This window comes from Lepidochelys kempii, chromosome 3 (genome assembly GCF_965140285.1).
Source record: "Lepidochelys kempii isolate rLepKem1 chromosome 3, rLepKem1.hap1, whole genome shotgun sequence".
NCBI lineage: Eukaryota > Metazoa > Chordata > Testudines > Cheloniidae > Lepidochelys > Lepidochelys kempii.
This window is the reverse complement of record NC_136382.1, coordinates 18,190,495-18,209,949: the sequence shown is the minus strand read 5'-3', so window position 1 is coordinate 18,209,949 and position 19,455 is coordinate 18,190,495.

Genomic DNA, 19,455 nt, shown 5'->3' with positions numbered 1-19,455 from the left:
CTCAGCGGAATGTAAAGCATATGGGGATGGGCGTTTCCTTTCTCGCTGCATGGGCATGCTAGAGTTTCTAAGGCCTCTTGAGCAGTTAATCGTGTTATACGTTCCCACGCAGCCTCCTGCGCTCATAGACGTTACTGTGGTCTCCCTCACAAAGAATGTTTAACAACCTGCTTTGAGCTGTAGCCCCCTGAAAAACCAAAATCTCAAATTACTGGCTTCTTTCCATGCTCTGTAATTACCAGGTTTTCCGCCTCACCATTCTCTTCCCTGCCTCCACCCCGCTTCATTTAGTCCCCCCCCCCTTTGTTTAAATATTTTTAAATACTGCGAAGGTCTTTGGCTCATGGACTGTCACATGTAAGGTCACTCCCTGAGAACAGCATTCCCTGCTGGCTTTGGTTGCTTGTTTACACCATCGCTGAAGTATGTTCTGTTGTTAATACCTACAGCCTGAAGAGGTTCACTCTTTGCTTGAAAAATGCCAGGTTAGCAGCACTGGAGCCTGAACTCAGCCTTCCAGAGAACAGCTCCCCAGACAACAGCCGCGCAATTTTCACCCCAGTAAGCTTCACTGCTGTGGTGGAGGGTTCCTTTGATGAGCTGAAGGGGTAGTTGAGTGTCCAAGCTAGTTCAGTTCTTGGCTTCTGTGCCTGCATTAGACTGTCTGAGCTATAAATTGGGCAATCTTAGGCTAGAATCATAAAATATCAGGGTTGGAAGGGACCTCAGGAGGTCATCTAGTCCAACCCCCTGCTCAAAGCAGCACCAATCCCCAATTAAATTCGCTGCACAGGTTGTTCTTACAGGAGTAGGGGCCAAATGTGATAGCATGGAAACCTGTCTGCTAGGAACTAGATTGAGCCCACAAGATTCATTTCACACTGGGCATAGATTATTATTCATAGTAGCTAGCTAGGCCCTACCCTATCTCCCTTAGATACTTGTACAGCCTCCATTACCATAGTGTCTGAGTTCCTCATAACCTGCAATGTATTTATCCTCACAACACCCCGGAGAGACAGGGCAGTGCTATTAACCCCCTTTTACAGATGCGAGACTGGGGCACAGAGACGGGATTCATAGAGGGGACTCAGGCATTGCAACTGAGCTACGTATGTACGAGGTCAGTTTCTGTCACAAGAAGGTTGCAAAATGAAAAATATTAATCAGTTCCAGAGGTAAGTACTGTATCTTAAAAAAAGTCTATTGAGTTTTCATGTCTGCCATCTATCTAATGTACACCACACAAGTGCCCCACCTTCTGCTAGGAACATCTTAGAGGACACAATGGATCTTCCCATCGCAGAGTTGCCTTCTTATAGGATTTTCCCTCCCAGCATGCCTTTCTGGAGCTGCTCCTTTAAATTTGGCAGATCTGAGCAGCTGCAGTCCCAAAAAGACCATTTTGCCAGAGGCTGTTTTCTGCCTCTGTCTCTCTATTCCAGCTGAGAAGTACCTGTTATGTCTTCCCTTTCTTATTGCCAAGGAGATGGCACACTATCACAGCAGATGATTTGCCCTGTGTTTTCCATGAGATCACTCGTCATTTCCTGTCTTCTTCCAGGAAAATAAATATAAGTCTAGAGGATAAAGAACAACCATGGTTATATGAAAAGTTAAATACCATTTGTTCACAGCAAGATTGGATGATTGCTGAACAAAGTGAGCTCGAATGGTCTAGCAGAAACAGGGCAAGGCAAACACTTATTATGAAGGGGACTTTTTGCCAGGACCCTTTGCCAAGTGTAAACGTTCCCTCTTTGGTACCTCCTTGGAGTTTCAATCATTTCTGCTGGATAACAGGGTTTTGTTTTTTTAAGGCAAACATTTTCCAAGGACACAAATAGTTGAAACAAGTAAAGGAAAGAAAGCAGAGAGGTGGCAAATTTCTTCCTTGGTGCTATGCGAAAGTGCTATTTCTATTGCAAGTTCACATAGGAATATAAACCGTAATGACGGTCAAAGGGAAACGGCATTTTTAACAAATATGTGGGCTCTCCAAATAAAAAGGAATCTTTCTTTACAGCTCCTGAAGGGGCACTGTCTCGACTGGCTTATTTCCTTCTTGTGTTCTGAGTAATATGTTTTTCTGCATCATGAATGCAATGTGAGCTCCCTCCAGCACTTTTTGTGGTTGTGGTGGCAATTCTGGAGAAAAGCATCCTCTGGGTTTTAGAACGCTGGTGATTTATACAAAGTTCTTTAAAATCCCCTTTGATGTGGAACCGTCCAAGCTGCATTCTCAGGGTAAAGGGACTTCTGTTTAAATAACTGAATTGTTTAAAAGGGACAGAATTAGGTCTCTTCCATCCAGCGCCTTCGTTTTTGGCATCTACTAGACCGCCCAGGAGGCTGTGTGCTCAGAAGCCATCCAACACCCTTTCTAAACTGCTCCTTGCATGAAGTGCTTTTCCTTACAGAAACCATACGGCAGTATTTGGCAATACTAAAGCTGTTTGCTGCTGTGTTTGGGACCATTCCTGTCATAGGTATCTGACTCCCAGGACAACATATGTGTAGTTCTGATTTATTTTAAAAGGCCAGTTGCAGAAAAGCAGCCCAATGAATCTCCAAGCACATAAGCCTAAGCATAAAACAGTAACCGCCCAAGTCAGTATTGATTATCCTGCATCGACACCTAGAGTGCGCTTGTCGTCATGGAACGTGAGATAAAAATGATTTGGCAGGTAAGCCTTCTATGGCTGACAAAAAAAATCATTTCACAATGATTGCTAATAATATTGGCTTGAGATTCTGCAACTAGTGGTGACTGCCTTAGGTACCTACCTTGAGCCACCTCAAAGGGTCTGGGTTTTCAGAGGGCAAGAGCACAGCAATTTCTGACAGATCAGACCTCCTTAGGATATCTTAATGTGAGCACGCAAAAATCCCTAATCGGCCGTGAAAAACTTGGCTGATCTCCTCATGCAGGGCAACTCCTTTTTATGATGAAGTACCCCAACACCCTTTGCAGACTGAATATCTAAATGCATATTTACAAAAAGGGAGAGAGCATACAGCTCCCCCAGCCAGATTTCTTTGTGGAGTGGGGAGGGGCCATCTGTAGTGTCAGCTGCAGCCAGGGACATAGGCAGACTGGAGCGTCCAGCCCACTTACTGTGGCTGGGAGGCGCAGTTTTTGGACTGAGTTCCTGACAGACCCTATGCTTGAGCACGGTGTTAAGGCTCAATGGGCTGCAGGAGGCGCTATTGTGATGGTTGCTGCCTTCACCAATATGCTGGGCCTGGAACCAGGGATCTCCAGAGCTAAAAGCATGAGCAGCTAAAGCACACTAGTGGGGCTGTAACAGACTCATAGTTTCTGTGGCTCAAACACACACTCACCAGTGGGCTCCACAGTCATTTTGGATGAGCAGTAACGTGGAGCTCCCTGACCATTTCTAGACTTTAGAAGCTACAGTATAACCTGGTATCCTGGCTAGAATCCCACAGAGGTAACTGCCTTCTGCTCATTTCAATTGCCCCTCTAGTTTCATAGAAACACAGAATATCAGGGTTGGAAGGGACCTCAGGAGGTCACCTAGTCCAACCCCCTGCTCAAAGCAGGACCAATCCCCAACTAAATCATCCCAGCCAGGGCTTTGTCAAGCCTGACCTTAAAAACCTCTAAGGAAGGAGATTCCACCATCTCCCTAGGTAACCCATTCCAGTGCTTCACCAGCCTCTTAGTAAAAAGATTTTTCTTAATATCCAACCTAAACCTCCCCCTCTGCAACTTGAGACCATTACTCCTTGTTCTGTCATCTGCTACCACTGAGAACAGTCTAGATCCATCCTCTTTGGAACCCCCTTTCAAGTAGTTGAAAGCAGCTATCAAATCCCCCCTCATTCTTCTCTTCTGCACACTTAATAATCCCAGTTCCCTCAGCCTTTCCTCATAAGCCATGTGCTCCAGCCCCCTAATCATTTTTGTTGCCCTCTGCTGGATGCTTTCCAATTTTTCCATATCCTTCTTGTAGTGTGGCGCCCAAAACTAGACACAGTACTCCAGATGAGGCCTCACAATGCCGAATAGAGGGAAACGGCTGCATCCCTCCATCTGCTGGCAATGCTCCTATTTATACAGCCCAAAATGCTGTTAGCCTTCTTGGCAACAACAGCACACTGTTGACTCATATCCAGCTTCTTGTCCACTGTAACCCATAGGTCCTTTTCTGCAGAACTGCTGCCAAGCCACTCGGTCCCTAGTCTGCAGCAGTGCATGGGATTCTTCCTTCCTAAGTGCAGGACTCTGCACTTGTCCTTGTTGAACCTCATCAGATTTCTTTTGGCCCAATCCTCTTATTTGCCTAGGACCCTCTGTATCCTATCCCTACCCTGCAGCGTATCTACCTCTCCTCCCAGTTTAGTGTCATCTGCAAACTTGCTGAGGGTGCAATCCACACCACCCTCCAGTTCATTAATGAAGATATTGAATAAAACTGGCCACAGGACTGACCCTTGGGGCACTCCGCTTGAAACTGGCTGCCAACTAGACATGGAGGCATTGATCACTACCCGTTGAGCCTGATGATCTAGCCAGCTTTCTATCCACCTTAATGTCCATTCATCCAGCCCATACTTCTTTAACTTGCTGGCAAGAATACTGTGGGAGACGGTGTCAAAAGCTTTGCGAAAGTCAAGGAATAACACGTCCACTGCTTTCCCCTCATCCACAGAGCCAGTTATCTCGTCATAGAAGGCAATTAGGTTAGTCAGGCATGACTTGCCCTTGGTGAATCCATGCTGACTGTTCCTGATCACGTTTGTCTCCTCTAAGTGCTTCAAAATTGATTCTTTGAGGGCCTGCTCCATGATTTTTCCAGGGACTGAGGTGAGGCTGACTGGCCTGTAGTTCCCCGGATCCTCCTCCTTCCCTTTTTTAAAGATGGGCACTACATTAGCCTTTTTCCAGTCATCCGAGACCTCCCCTGATTGCCATGAGTTTTCAAAGATAATGGCCAATGGCTCTGCAATCACATCAGCCAACTCCTTTAGCACCCTTGGATGCGGCGCATCCGGCCTCATGGACTTGTGCTCATCCAGCTTTTCTAAATAGTCCCAAACCACTTTTCTCCACAGAGGGCTGGTCATCTCCTCCCCATGCTGTGCCGCCCAGTGCAGTAGTCTGGGAGCTGATCTTGTTCGTGAAGACAGAGGTGAAAAAAGCATTGAGTATGTTAGTTTTTTCCACATCCTCTGTCACTGGGTTGCCTCCCCCATTCAGTAAAGGGCCCACACTTTCCGTGACCTTCTTCTTGTTGCTAACATACCTGTAGAAACCCTTCTTGTTATTCTTAACATCCCTTACTAGCTGCAACTCCAAGTGTGATTTGGCTTTCCTGATTTCACTCCTGCATGCCTGGGCAATATTTTTATACGCTTCCCTGGTCATTTGTCCAATCTTCCACTTCTTGTAAGCTTCTTTTTTGTGTTTAAGATCAGCAAAGATTTCACTGTTATGCCAAGCTGGTCGCCAGCCATGTTTACTATTCTTTCTACAGATTGGGATGGTTTGTTCCTGCAACCTCAGTAAGGATTCTTTAAAAAAGCCAGCTCTCCTGGACTCCTTTCCTCCATGTTATTCTCCCAGGGGATCCTGTCCATCAGTTCCCTGAAGAGGTCAAAGTCTGCTTTTCTGAAGTTCAGGGTCTGTATTCTGCTGCTCTCCTTTCTTCCTTGTGTCAGGATCCTGAACTCAACCATCTCATTGTCACTGCCTCCCAGGTTCCCATCCACTTTTGCTTCCCCTATTAATTCTTCCCGGTTTGTGAGCAGCAGGTCAAGAAGAGCTCTGCCCCTAGCTGGTTCCTCCAGCACTTGCACCAGGAAATTGTCCCCAACACTCTCCAAAAACTTCCTGGATTGTCTGTGCACCACTGTATTGCTCTCCCAGCAGATATCAGGGTGATTGAAGTCCCCCATAAGAACCAGGGCCTGCGATCTAGTAACTTTCGTTAGTTGCCGGAAGAAAGCCTTGTCCGCCTCATCCCCCTGGTCCGGTGGTCTATAGCAGAGTCCCACCATGACATCACCCTTGTTGCTCATACTTCTAAACTTAATCCAGGGACTCTCTGGTTTTTCTGCAGTTTCATACCAGAGCTCTGAGCAGTCACACTGCTCTCTTACATACAAAATGTAACCCCCCCACCTTTTCTGGCCTCCCTGTCCTTCCTGAACAGTTTATATCCATCCATGACAGTACTCCAGTCCTGTGAGTTATCCCACCAAGTCTCAGTTATTCCAATCACATCATAATTCCTTGACTGTGCCAGGACTTCCAGTTCTCCCTGCTTGTTTCCCAGGCTTCTTGCATTTGTGCATAGGCACTTAAGCTAACTCACTGATCATCCTGCTTTCTCAGTACAAGGCAGGAGTCCTCCCCTCTTGCGCTCTCCTGCTCGTGCTTCCTCCTGGTATCCCACTTTCCCACTTACTTCACGGCTTTGGTCTCCTTCCCCCGGTGAACCTAGTTTAAAGCCCTCCTCACTAGGTTAGCCAGCCTGCTTGCAAAGATGCTGTTCCCTCTCTTCCTTAGGTGGAGCCTGTCTCTTCCAAGCAATCCTTCTTCTTGGAACACCATCCCATGGTCAAAGAATCCGAAGCTGTCTCTCCGACACCCCCTGCGTAGCCATTCATTGACTTCCACAATTCGACAGTCTCTACCTGGGCCTTTTCCTTCCACAGGAAGGATGGACGAGAACATCACTTGCGCCTCAAACTCCTTTATTCTTCTTCCCAGAGCCACGTAGTCTGCAGTGATCCACTCAAGGTCATTCTTGGCAGTATCATTGGTGCCCATGTGGCGAAGCAGGAAGGGATAGTGATTTTTTTATTTCTCCACCTAAACTGTTGTCTAACGTTATTGGTGCAGTAGGGCTGCTGCATATCAGAGCTAGGTACATAACAGACTGAATGCATATTCATAGGAAGGCTGTAAAAATGGAAGGTGCCTTATACACCTGAGTAAAGTATATTTACTTCCTTACAGTAAATGGCACTAGCAATGGACAGCCAGTGGTGCTAGCAATCTAGCTGTGTGGCTAATACACCCATTCCAGGGAAAAAACAAACACAAGTTTCATAGGGCCATCTAGGCTGACGGCCTGTATTACAGAGTCCATAGAACCACCCCAAAGTAATTCCTGTTTGAACTAGAGCATTTTAAAACAAAACAAAACATCAAGTCTTGATTTTAAAATTACCAGGTTCTGGAACAGCCTTCCCATAAGAACAACAGGGAGGAGTGTAAGAAACCTACCTGTTTTAAGATGGAGCTTGATACGTTTATAATAGGTTTACATAAGGGGGTTGTCTGTAATGAGACAGTGGCCTCAATAACCTTAAAAGTCCCTTCCCGTCCCACACCTTTCCCCTACCCCTCTAGGAACTGTGGGCATTTTATAGCAAAGCTTGAATTTGCAATGGGAATGAGAACACTGCCCTTCATTAAATGCAAAACCGATATTACACCTGACATCCTTTTTTGAAGCCTTTGGTTTTGGTACAACTAATCTGCTGCTGTCTGTATCAAAACCATACTGCACATATTACCATGCCATCAGCTAAATTATCCCCACTGCTTGTGGGATTATGCAGTGCTCTGTATGGATACTATTGAGCGGCCTGCACTAGTATTCCATGTCTGTAACTACAGTTGGTCAGGAACTTTCCAATGACGGCCAGTGTGTGAAAACTTAAAATTTGTGGGAAGAGATCAATTTTGCCAAATTTCTTGATTTAAAAAGTTTCAAAATTGTCAAAACATTTGTTTTGCCATTTTTGAAAAGAAAAATTCTGGTTTTCATGTTCAAAATGGCTTTTTGTTTCAAAATGTTAGCTAAGTATTTGTTAAAAAAAAACAATGGTCAAAAGGGACACATTTTGATTGACCTGGACTTTTGTCTTTTTTAATTTTCAGTTTGCTAAAATTTGAGATTCTGACGATTCAACCTGATTCAGGTTGCGGAAATTTTTTGGTCTTGCCGGCTAAACCGTACGTGTGTGGTACCAAGGATTAGAACTCAGGATTTTCAGCTCCAGAACCACTTGGCCTGAAGGAGAATCTCCACTAGCTGCTTTTGTATAAGGTCTGTTATGTTCTGTGCCCCAGCTACTACTTTGTGATGCAATCACACCCATGCCCGCAGGCATGCTCTGGTGAGAATTGTCACAATGTGTGAACCTGCCACAGGTTGCTTCAGTGAGAAGCCACAAAATCTGATGGACAAAGCGACATTTGAAATAAAAACAAACAGAAGAGCTTGGGTTGGTGCTGACAGGGCAAGCTACTACTTTCTGGGCCCTTGAGAAAGAGTGAGATGCTGGAACGTGCTCCGGCTGCATTCTGTGTCTTCACTCCAGTCACGTACAGCACTCCACCTCTCAAAGCTTGGCAAGGAATTCAGACCAGCACCTGTCCATTAACTCCTCTCAGCCTCTTTTGCCAGCCAATTAGGCACTGTATCTATCAACACCCTGACGGCTTTACATGGTCCTCTGAGGTTTTTCATGATCTCCTCTGTCATAAACCTTGCAGATATCAACACACCCTCCTCTGGGCAGAGTCTTAGCGACCCTCAACATGAAATAAAGGACTGTGAAAAATCTTTCCAGCACATTTTCCTTGCATTGCCTTGTGCTGGGGCAAATTATTATTATTGTTTGCATCCAAAAATAACTGTGCTAAAAGAACATCATTAAGGTTGCAAAGTCAAGCCCTCAAAAGTTAGAAAATGCCAGATTTAAGGCTGCCTCTGCAACCTAAGCTCAGCCCTCTTTTGCATATGCATTATGATGCAGCCTTTAATTACATGATCACATGCTATTTTTTCCCCATAGGACCCAGTCTCACTGAGCGAATGAATCGTCATTCAGTGTTTGGTTTCAGCCTCCTCATTCAATGACTGTGTTGCAGGGTAGGTACACCACAGCAGGGTGTATAAAGCTGGGGGGGGGATTAGAGTAAAGCTTAGGCGGCCCAATCGCCCGAGCCACCACAGCAGCCCTGGTTCCCAGGGCAGTGTGGCCAGAGTAAATAGGACTGCCCTTTGCTGCAGGGCAGTGTGACCCAGCAGCCAGAGTCAAAAGGACTATCCTTTGCTGCAAGGCAGTGCATCCCAGTGGCCAGAGTCTACAGAACTACCCTCTTCGGCAGGGTAGTGTGGCCTAGTGACGAAGAGGGGATATCCGCCACCAGCTCAGCAGTTTCCTTCTGAAACATGCTATGCCAAACCCCAGTTCCACAACCGGATCAGTTCCCCTGGGCTACTGCCTTTTGTCCTTCCAAGCCTGATAGTCCCGGGTTTCCGCTGTCTCTCCTCTCTTGGCAGTTCTGGGTGGCAGGGGGTCGGCTGGAGCCTCGCATCCTGGCGCTCTGGCAGTCCCTTTACAGGAGCTTGCAACGCATGTTTGCTCCCTTCAGCAGCCACCCCAGAGTGAGCTGAGCTGCTCCCTTTTATATCCTGGTTCCAGCTGGAGCATGCCCAGCAGGAATGAGGGGGCGTGGCCTCCTTGGCCCACGGAGTGTGATTAACCCCTGCTGAACCAGTGCGGGATAGGTAGACTCCGTCACAGTTTAGCTCCAGGCCTTATTTACCACACACCCTGAACTGAATACAGAATTATTAATTTCCTCCTAGGCACATGTCTGGTGCCGTCCCCATTGCATCCGAGTGCTTCACAAACAATGAATTTATCTCACCGCTGTGAGAACAGGTGGTGGCATTATCCCCATTAAAGCCAAAAGTGTCCACTAATTAAGGGCAAGTTAAACTATAGGCATCGATATAATCTTAACTACTGGCTACACCACCTATAGTTATTTGTTTTACAGTAACATCCACAGGCCCTTTGTGCTAGATACTGTACAGGCACATGGTACGACGGAGTCCCTGCCCTGAAAACCTTAAAAAACTAAAAGACGGACAAAAGGGAAACAGAGAGGTGATGTAACTTGCCCAAGGTCACAGACAAGTCAGTGACAGAGCTAGGAGTACATCCCATATTGTTTAACGTCCAGTCCAGTGCCCCATAAACTGGACAAACGTACCTTCCAGGCAAGTCATTAAAACTGTTGCTCAGGAAGACATATTTCTCTAGGCACATAAGAATGGCAGTACTGGGTCAGACCAATGGTCCATCTAGATCCGTATTCTGTCTTCTGACAGTGGCCAGGTGCTTCAAAGGAAATGAACAGAACAGGGCAATTATCAAGTAATCCATCCCCCTGGCATCCAGGCCCAGCGTCTGGCAGTCAGAGGCTTAGGCATGGGTGTATGTGTGTGTGTGTATTGTAGGTGGGGTTATTACTGATGCCTATAGTTAAGGTTTCCGAACACTTCTCATTATAAGACTTGGTTGTTTATAACTTTGCCAAACTTTGAAATTTCCCATGCCAGGTGCCTGCCTCAGGCTGAATTTATTTCCAGCAAAAGCAATTCAGCTATTTCTAAGAATGAGCTTCTTTTGCCATTCTTTCCCCATGCCTGCAATGGACTTAATTTAATAATACTTTACACTTCTGCACCATTACATATTTACTTAGGCCTCATAACACTCCAGTGAAACTGACAAATATTCCCATTTTACGGGCTGAAGGCCCAATTGTCAGGTGGGTGCAATTTTTCAGCCCACAAATCCTTGACCCTGCAAGGAGTTACAAGTGCAAATAGTGGTAGCTGGATGTCTAGCATAGCGTGTGTTTGGCTCTGGGCTGCTGGTTTAGCTTTGTACGTAGTATTACAAGCCGCTGATATTTGCAAATATGCTTCTATTCTCAAGGTGTCTTTATTTCATGTTCCCAGGAGGGGAGAAGACTGAGAAATATGTAGCTTAGGCAGAAGAAGCAGAACAGGATGCCTTTTAAGAACAACACTCGCCAATGTCTCTCTGGGATGGATTTTCCAGGATAACCGTTAGCAAATACCAGTGACTTATTAAATGTATTGATGCCATGGAAGAGTAATGTTAAGGTCTGGTTTCCATGGGGAACTCTAAATCTGTTACTGTCCCTTTGGGAAAGAAGAAAGCCCCGATGCATTCTTTGAGACTACTGAGTACAAACGAGTTTTAAATGCTGATAAAGCATCCATTTGTTTATATAAAATATTGATGAACACAAGGCCGGGGTGGATAGACGCTATATTGATTAGCTTGCCGCAGAGCACTAAGCATCTCTTTAGATTATGCTGTCTCAAAACCTAGTGGCTTTGCTGAGAGAGACATTGGCATATGATTTATAGTTGCATATTTCCAAAGGCCAGACTGCTGTAGCTCATGAACCATTTCATCCCTCAGCCCTGATTCCTTATGCCATGCGGGTCTAGCTTGAGATTTTATCATTGGATTTATTCATGGCCTTGCTGTGCACAGCAGAAATAATTTTCTTTTTGATCTTTTACCAGTGTGTTCATTATGTTCCAAGGGGCACATTCTCTGCCTTTGCCTTCTGACAGGTTTCAGAGTAACAGCCGTGTTAGTCTGTATTCGCAAAAAGAAAAGGAGGCCTTGTGGCACCTTAGAGACCAACCAATTTATTTGAGCATAAGCTTTCATGAGCTACAGCTCACTTCATCGGATGCAGTCTCTAAGGTGCCACAAGTACTCCTTTTCTTTTTGCCTTCTGACAGTGCTGGCAAAACAATTGTTAACGGGCCTATATCCTATATCCTACCAGCAATCATTGGATTGTGATGAACATTTCATGAGATGCTTTATAAACATTACATAACGTGTAGTCATTATTTGCCAGGCAGATAAGTACTATGGTTTTCCAGCCTACAAGTCATCAGGTTTTCTTAATCCTGATGGAAAGCTCTGCTCAAAAGGTAGGAAAAGTATAACCTTATAATGATACAGTTTCTTTTACCCTGGGGGTTCTCAATGGCATTTACCAGTTATGCATGTACAGGACTCACATCTCCCACTACTGAAATGGACCCATCTCTTAGGTGAGAAGTGTCAAGACTGGCCTTGTGCTAAAGGCATTTCATTGGGATGCTAGAGATCTGGTTCAATTCCCAGAGCTACACAGCCTACCTATATGACCTGGTGCAAATCACTTCATTTCTCTGAGCTTCAGTTCCCAGCGGTAAAAAGGGGGATAATAATACTTCCCATTCTTTGCTTGTTTCCTCTGTTTAGATTATAAACTCTTCACGGCAGGGACTGTCTCTCAATATAGGTATGTACAGTACCTAGCACAATGGGATCCTGAACTTGGTAGAGACCTCTGTTATTGTAAATAACAATTTAAAGGAGGAAGTGAGAGAATACGGTGGCCAAACCAAAAAGCAGAGACTATTTGGCTCATCAAAGAGAAAGTGATTTGATGTACCTACACGGGAATCAGAAATTTGGTTATAGAGGGCTCTCCAATCTAGAAGACACAGGTATAACAAGATCCAATGGCTGGAATTTGAAACTAGACCAATTCAGACTAGAAATAAAGCATAATTTTTTAACAGTGAGGGTAATTAACTATTGGAATAGCTCACCAAGGGTTGTGGTGGAATTTGGAAGCATTCCTGCTAGTCATTTAAAACTAGATTGGACAATGCTCTGGAAGCTATATGGGATGGGAACAATCCTGTATTGGCAGGGGATGCATACAATGACCTAACACGTCTAGTCCCTCTCTAACTTCTGTCTCTGCTCACTCTGTAGCTCAGTGCAGCAAGCTCTACCTGACCTCCTTTAGCTCTTTCCTCATATCACACTTCTACTGTGAAACCACCTTAAACTGTACTATTATTTATTCAGTAGCCAGATCTTGTATTTCAGATTCATACATCCGATCTCAGTTCACCGTTGTAATGCCATTGCATTTAAGAGTGTTACTCAATTGACTCAGGTAAGTGAGATCAGAATCAGGCCTTGAGTGACATTCTACACTACACTTTTGGCCACATGTTCAAAATTACTGGCTTCCCAGCGTCAACACCCCAGTCATGACTCACTGAATTTCCTTTAGTACTTGCTGATAGATTGCATGCATGTCCTTGGGCTTCCAATGTGCACGCTGATCTGTGCAAAATACTTTCATGAAAATAAACATGTCTTGGAAAGCTTCTTCCCAGCGCGCATGTGCATGGAATGGAAGGGCTCTTTGCCATCCCTTCCGTTATAAAGGATAAAATGAAAGGAAAGGAGTACTTGTGGCACCTTAGAGACTAACCAATTTATTTGAGCATGAGCTTTCGTGAGCTACAGCTCACTTCATCGGATGCATACTGTGGAAACTGCAGAAGACATTATGTATACACAGAGACCATGAAACAATACCTCCTCCCACCACACTCTCTTGCTGGTAATAGCTTATCTAAAGTGATCATCAAGTTGGGCCATTTCCAGCACAAATCCAGGTTTTCTCACCCTCCGCCCCCCCCCCCAAACTTACCAGCAGGAGAGTGAGTTTGTGTGGGGGGGGGCGGAGGGTGAGAAAACTTGGATTTGTGCTGGAAATGGCCCAACTTGATTATCATACACATTGTAAGGAGAGTGATCACTTTAGATAAGCTATTACCAGCAGGAGAGTGGGGTGGGAGGAGGTATTGTTTCATGGTCTCTGTGTATACATAATGTCTTCTGTAGTTTCCACAGTATGCATCCGATGAAGTGAGCTGTAGCTCACGAAAGCTCATGCTCAAATAAATTGGTTAGTCTCTAAGGTGCCACAAGTACTCCTTTTCTTTTTGCAAAGACAGACTAACACGGCTGTTACTCTGAAACCTGTCAAAATGAAAGGAGAAGACAAAGGACCTGATTCTCTTCTCACATTGCTTTGTACACCATACTAGCTCCATTCTCTCAGACAGAGTTCCTTCTGCTTAGTGACAGTGTAAATGGGAACAGAATCAGGCCTATAGAATCAACCCATTAACAAAAAACAAACAAATTACAGAGCCAAATTCTCATCAGGTATAAACAGGTGTAGCTCCATTGACTTCAGTGGAGCTATGTGCGCTTACATGAGCGGAGGATCTGCCCGTACACACACAGATGAAATCTAGTGAAACTTCATTGTGGTCAGTGAGGCTGCACCAGTGAGAAATATTCATCTCCGGCATCATCTACGACTGAATGAAATCCCCATGTTATAGATTCATAGATTCATTGAGTTAAGGCCAGAAGGAACCATTGTGATCATCTACTCTGACCTGCACATCACGGGCCATAGAATTTCCCCAAAATAATTCCTAGAGCAGATCTTTTTTGGAAAAACATCCAGTCTTGATTTAAAATTGTCATTGATGGAGAATCCACCACGACTCTTGGGAAATTGTTCCAATGGTTAATTACTCTCACCATTAAATAATGTATGCCTTATTGCCAGTCTGGGTTTGTCTAGCATCAATTTCCAGCCGTGCGATCACATTATACCTTTCTCTGTTAGTCTGAAGAGCTCATTAGTAAATATTTGTTCCCCAGGTACATACTTATAGATTGTAATCAAGTCACCCCTTAACCTTCTCTTTGTTACACTAAATAGGTTGAGCTTCTTTAATCTATTCCTATAAGGCAGGTTTTCGAATCCTTTGATCACTCTCATGGTTCTGCTCTGCACACTCTCCAATTTGTCAACATCCTTCCTGAATTGTGGGCATCAGCCCTGGACACAATATTCCAGCAGCAGTCGCACTAGTGCCAAATACAGAGGTAAAATAACCTCTCCATGCCTACTCAAGATTCCCCTGTTAGAACTAAATCTGTTCTATGCCTTTTGTACCACAGCCAGACCTGGCTTCGTATATGCACCTGTCAATGATGTCACAAATAGAATATTAATGCTGTTAATATTTACCACCCCACAGCTTTCATACCATTACCCAGTCTCCTTTGCCATCACCATAATTGCTGTCAAAAGGTATATTCTCTTCTAGGTTGTCTCAGAAGAAAGGCCCAATGATCTTCCAGCATAAGAACTGAGGTCTCTTCAGGTTCAGGGTTAAGGCTTATAGCCAGGACAGCCTCAGAAACCTTTTGCTGCATCTGCTTTTTCTGTACCTCTTTGGAGCTTCACTCTCCAGTGTTGTCAATGTGACATACTTCACTGGTAGTTAGATTCTAATCCCAGATCCTGCCAGTGACCTGCTGCATGTCCTTGGGCAAGTCATTTAACCTCTTTCTATTCCCCCTCCCACCCTTTCATTTTTCTACTCAGACTGTAAGCTCTCCAGGGCATAGACTGTCTCTGACTACATGTTTGTACAGTGCCAAGAATCTGGGTGGCTGAATAGCAGTTTCAGTGAAGGAAGCTGGGCCGACCCTTCCTTTGCTACCTAAATGATACAAACACAGGACTTACCCTAGACTTCCATTGAGTCAAAAATAGTCATTAAGGCATGATCGCCCTGACATGAAAGGGAGTGGAGAGCTGTCAGTACCTCACAGGAGACTCACAGTAGCCAGCTGGATTGGGTATCAAGGGCCTAAAATAACAGCTGCAATATATATTCTCATGCCCTGTATCCCATTAGAACTACAACCCGAGGACAAATATTATCTAAGGCCCAATTGTTAAAATTCTGGGGCCAATTCATTGGAGGAAACGTGCAGCAACAGCAACTAAATTGATTGCTCCTGCTGAAGAAGGGTCCTGTTGAAATATGTGCACCAAATACTGCTCTTGAACAACAAGCTGATCTCCAGATGTCATCGCTCGGCTCTGGCAGCTACTCCCCACGTCTGTGCTGTGTCTGCCCATGGCTGCTGTCAACTCAGCATCGCTGACGGCTCACAGTGAAGACCGAAGCCAGGTTGGCTGCATTCCAGTAATGGGCTGCTGAAAAACTAATCCACCCTGACAAATTAACAAAAAGGAGTTTTGGATCCTGCCCAGGTTTGCTCTGAAAACACCGTTCATGCAGAGAAGCTGCAGCTTTCCCAATGTTAATCAGAACCAGAATAACAGGCACAGCCATTATTAAATATGTTTATTTCCCAGGAGTTTTCTAATAAAAAATAAAAGAAGCCATACATTAGTGTAAGGTTCAATTCCATATGTATAGCCAGCAATTTATAAGTCTTCTCCTTAGGCCTTGAAGGATTTTTTTTATTTCTAAAGTAGAGAAATAAAATCAGTGCTACAAGGAGGAAAATAGTTTCTAGGAAACTAGAAAACCAATTACATGTTTTTGTTTAGGTTGGAAAATCAAATACTTTGCATAATAAGCACTGGGGGCATGATTCATTATGGTGTTACCTCTGCTTCAGCTCTATTTAACTCCACAGAAATCAAACAAACTAAGTCAGGATTGAGGTAAATTCATGGGGCAATGTGTGGGAAAGTTTGCATTGACGCTTTCTATTGTGACGAGAGGTAAAATGTTCAGAATGACTCAGGGATTTAGTAGCCTAAGGGTATGTCTACATTGTGATAAAATGTGTCCCAGATTAGGTGACTTGGGGGCTATAAAATTACAGTGTAGACATTTGGGCTTGGGCTGGAGACTGGGCTCCCGTGGAATCGCCATGGGATTTCAGAGCCTGATCGTCTGTGCTACAATTTTATGTCCTGCAGCCTGAGCCCTGTAAACCCAACTCAGCTGAACTGGGCCAGCTGTGGATCTTTATTGCAGTGTGGACATATCCTAAGGAGCAGATTTAGAACGTTAGTTAGGTGCCTAAAGCTGCAGATAAGTGCCTAAGATTTGATTTCAATTGGAGTTAGCTGCCTAATCTGTTGAGGTGCTGTTGGAAATCCCATTAGGCACCTACCTATCTGGCTATTAGGAAGCTAAGTCTTACTGAAAGTCATTGGGACTTAGACACCTAAATATTTTTGAGGCTCTGGGCCTTAGGAACCCACGTCCTATTGAAGTAAATGAAATGGAAATCGACTCCAGACATGTCTCCTTCTGTTCAGACTCGAATCTTGGCCTGTGTCTAATATCTCCTCAGGTATGTCTAGCTGTGCACTCAAGTTCCACATAGTGAAACCAAAGCTCTTAATCTTCTCCCTGTGATGCGGTGCACAAACCCCAACCTGGGGCACAGAGGGTTAAGCAGCAGCTCTGATCACAGGAGGCTCCGCCCAGCTGGGAATACTCTCAATGGAGGTGGAGCTTAAAAGGGCGCAGGACAGCTCAGTCAAGGTGGTGCTGAGCTGAACTGAGCTGAGCTGAGCCAGCCTGGCTGGGCTGAGCAGTACAGAAAAAAAAAGTTGCATTTTGGGGTTTTCTCTGAGGGAGATGGAGGATTTTCTGACCCCCAAATGACGTCACTGTGGAAGCTGAAGAAGAGTCTATTAGAGAGGGAGAATGGATACAAAGTAGGAAAAACACGAAAAGAGTAGAAGCAGAAGCAGATGATGATGATATCGGCAAAAAACCAAAGCCGAGGAAGGAAATAAACCAGAATGTTATAACTGTAAGACCCTTAGCCAAATAAATAAGATTAGGTGATGCTAAACCTGTGAAAGCAGCTGACTGTATTAAAAAAGGCATAGTGATATAGTAAGAACCAGGAGGCTGTGAGATGGGGATGGTTTAAAAACAAAGAGCCAGCTGATAAATTGCTAAACACTAAAACACTGGGGAAAGTTAAAATAAGTTGCCAGCTACCAAAGCATGTGACTGAAATAAAGGGGGTAATATATGGAGTGTCATTAGAGTTGGCCAACAATGAAATTACAAAAAGCAACTAACACTTTATCTTCTCCTATGCGACTAATTAGTAAACCAGGGGGAGAAAACACACCATCCAGAGAAGTGCTGATGACATTTAAATGCTAGAGATTCAGAATCAAGCCATATATCCAGCCCTCCTCTAAGATGCTATAAGTGCCAGCGGTATGGACATGTAGCAACTGTTTGTAAAGGGAAAACGAGCTGCGGTAAATGTTGGGGATAGCATTCCTATGAAAACTGAATAGAAGGGAAAGGGAGTAACTGTGGTGGTAATCACAATCAGGCTATATTGCAGCAAGACAGGCTAAAGAGATACAAAAGACAAAACTTGTTAATAACATATCTTATGTGGAAGCGCGAAGGAGATGCTCAAAGCATCAGGTGGCGAGGGAAGAGACAATCAGCCCAGGAAAAGGGGAACGGCAGCTGCAGCCTCATTCTACAGAGAATATGATAAACACTGCAGAAGGATTAGGTGATGCTACACGAGCAGTGAAAAAAGAAAGATTTATTGAATTTATAGTGGAAATGATAAATAGTACATCACAAACAGAGAAAAAAACTAGAAAAAATTGGAAATTATTGCAAGGGCAATGGAGGAATATTTGTATGTTAGCAATTTGTCAATGAATCATGATATTCATGCAATTATGAATGAGGTTAATGGTGAAATATGACTACTTTGGGGATCACAATCTTTTGTTGGAATGCACACAGCTTCATAGCACATGGCCAAGAACGAAAAGAAAATATCCCGGCACAGGTGCTGACTTTCCAAAATGCCAGGGGGAGGGTGCTCAATCCCAGGCACTGCTCCAGGCCCTGCCCGGATTCCACCCTTTCCCCCAAGGCCCCACCCCCAACCTGCCTCTTCCCACCCCTGCTCCACCCCCACCTCGCCTCTTTCTGCCCAGTTCTGCCCTCTCCCCCAAGCGTGCCGCATTCTCACTCTTCCCCCCTCACTCCTGCCTGCATGTCACGAAACAGCTGATTGTGGTGGGCAGGAGGTGTGGGAAGGTAGGGGGGAGGTGCTGATCTGCGGGGATGCCGGCAGGTAGGAGGCATGGGGGGGAGCTGATTGGGCACTGCCATTTTTCCCCTTGGGTGCTCCAGCCCCGGAGCACCCCCAGAATCCCGGAAATGAAAACTAAACCAGATATCACATGCAGCCAGGAAAGATGGTAGATTTTTCTGCTCTGGCCTGGGAATTATAACAGCAGATATTTTGCAAGTAAATGCAAATGGGAAATATATAAGGAAGAAGGAATGGGAGTGATCATTTCCCAAAACTTATTACTTTTCAAGGGCAAGGTAAAGTTGAAGGTAATGGAAAATTATCCACCTGGAATTTTAAGAAAGCTAACTGGGAACTATTTACAAATAAATGTACTAAATTTTTGAATAATCATTATGTGAGTGATGACACAGAGAATTTCAATGACAATTTAATAAAGGGATTTATAGCAACAGCTGCTGTGGCCATACCTAAGATATTGAAGTACCCCAAAACTAAAAACTCACTTCCATGGTGGAAAGAGGAGTGCAAACTGGCAGTTAAAGGAAGGAACAAAGCCTATAAAAAGTCAAAAATACAATGAATAGTGAAGATCTAATGAAGTGTAAAAGAAGTAAGGCAATCACACAAAGAATTATAACAAATTAAAGAAAGAGAATCAGAGGAAGTACTGTGGGCTGATAAATAAAGATACCAAGACATCAGAAATATACAGGGAAACCAGAGGAAAGAAGGGAATTCAGACTAGGAGTAGCCACATCCAGCTCTTATTGGGACTGACAACACAGTTAGAAGCCCTGATAATGAGAA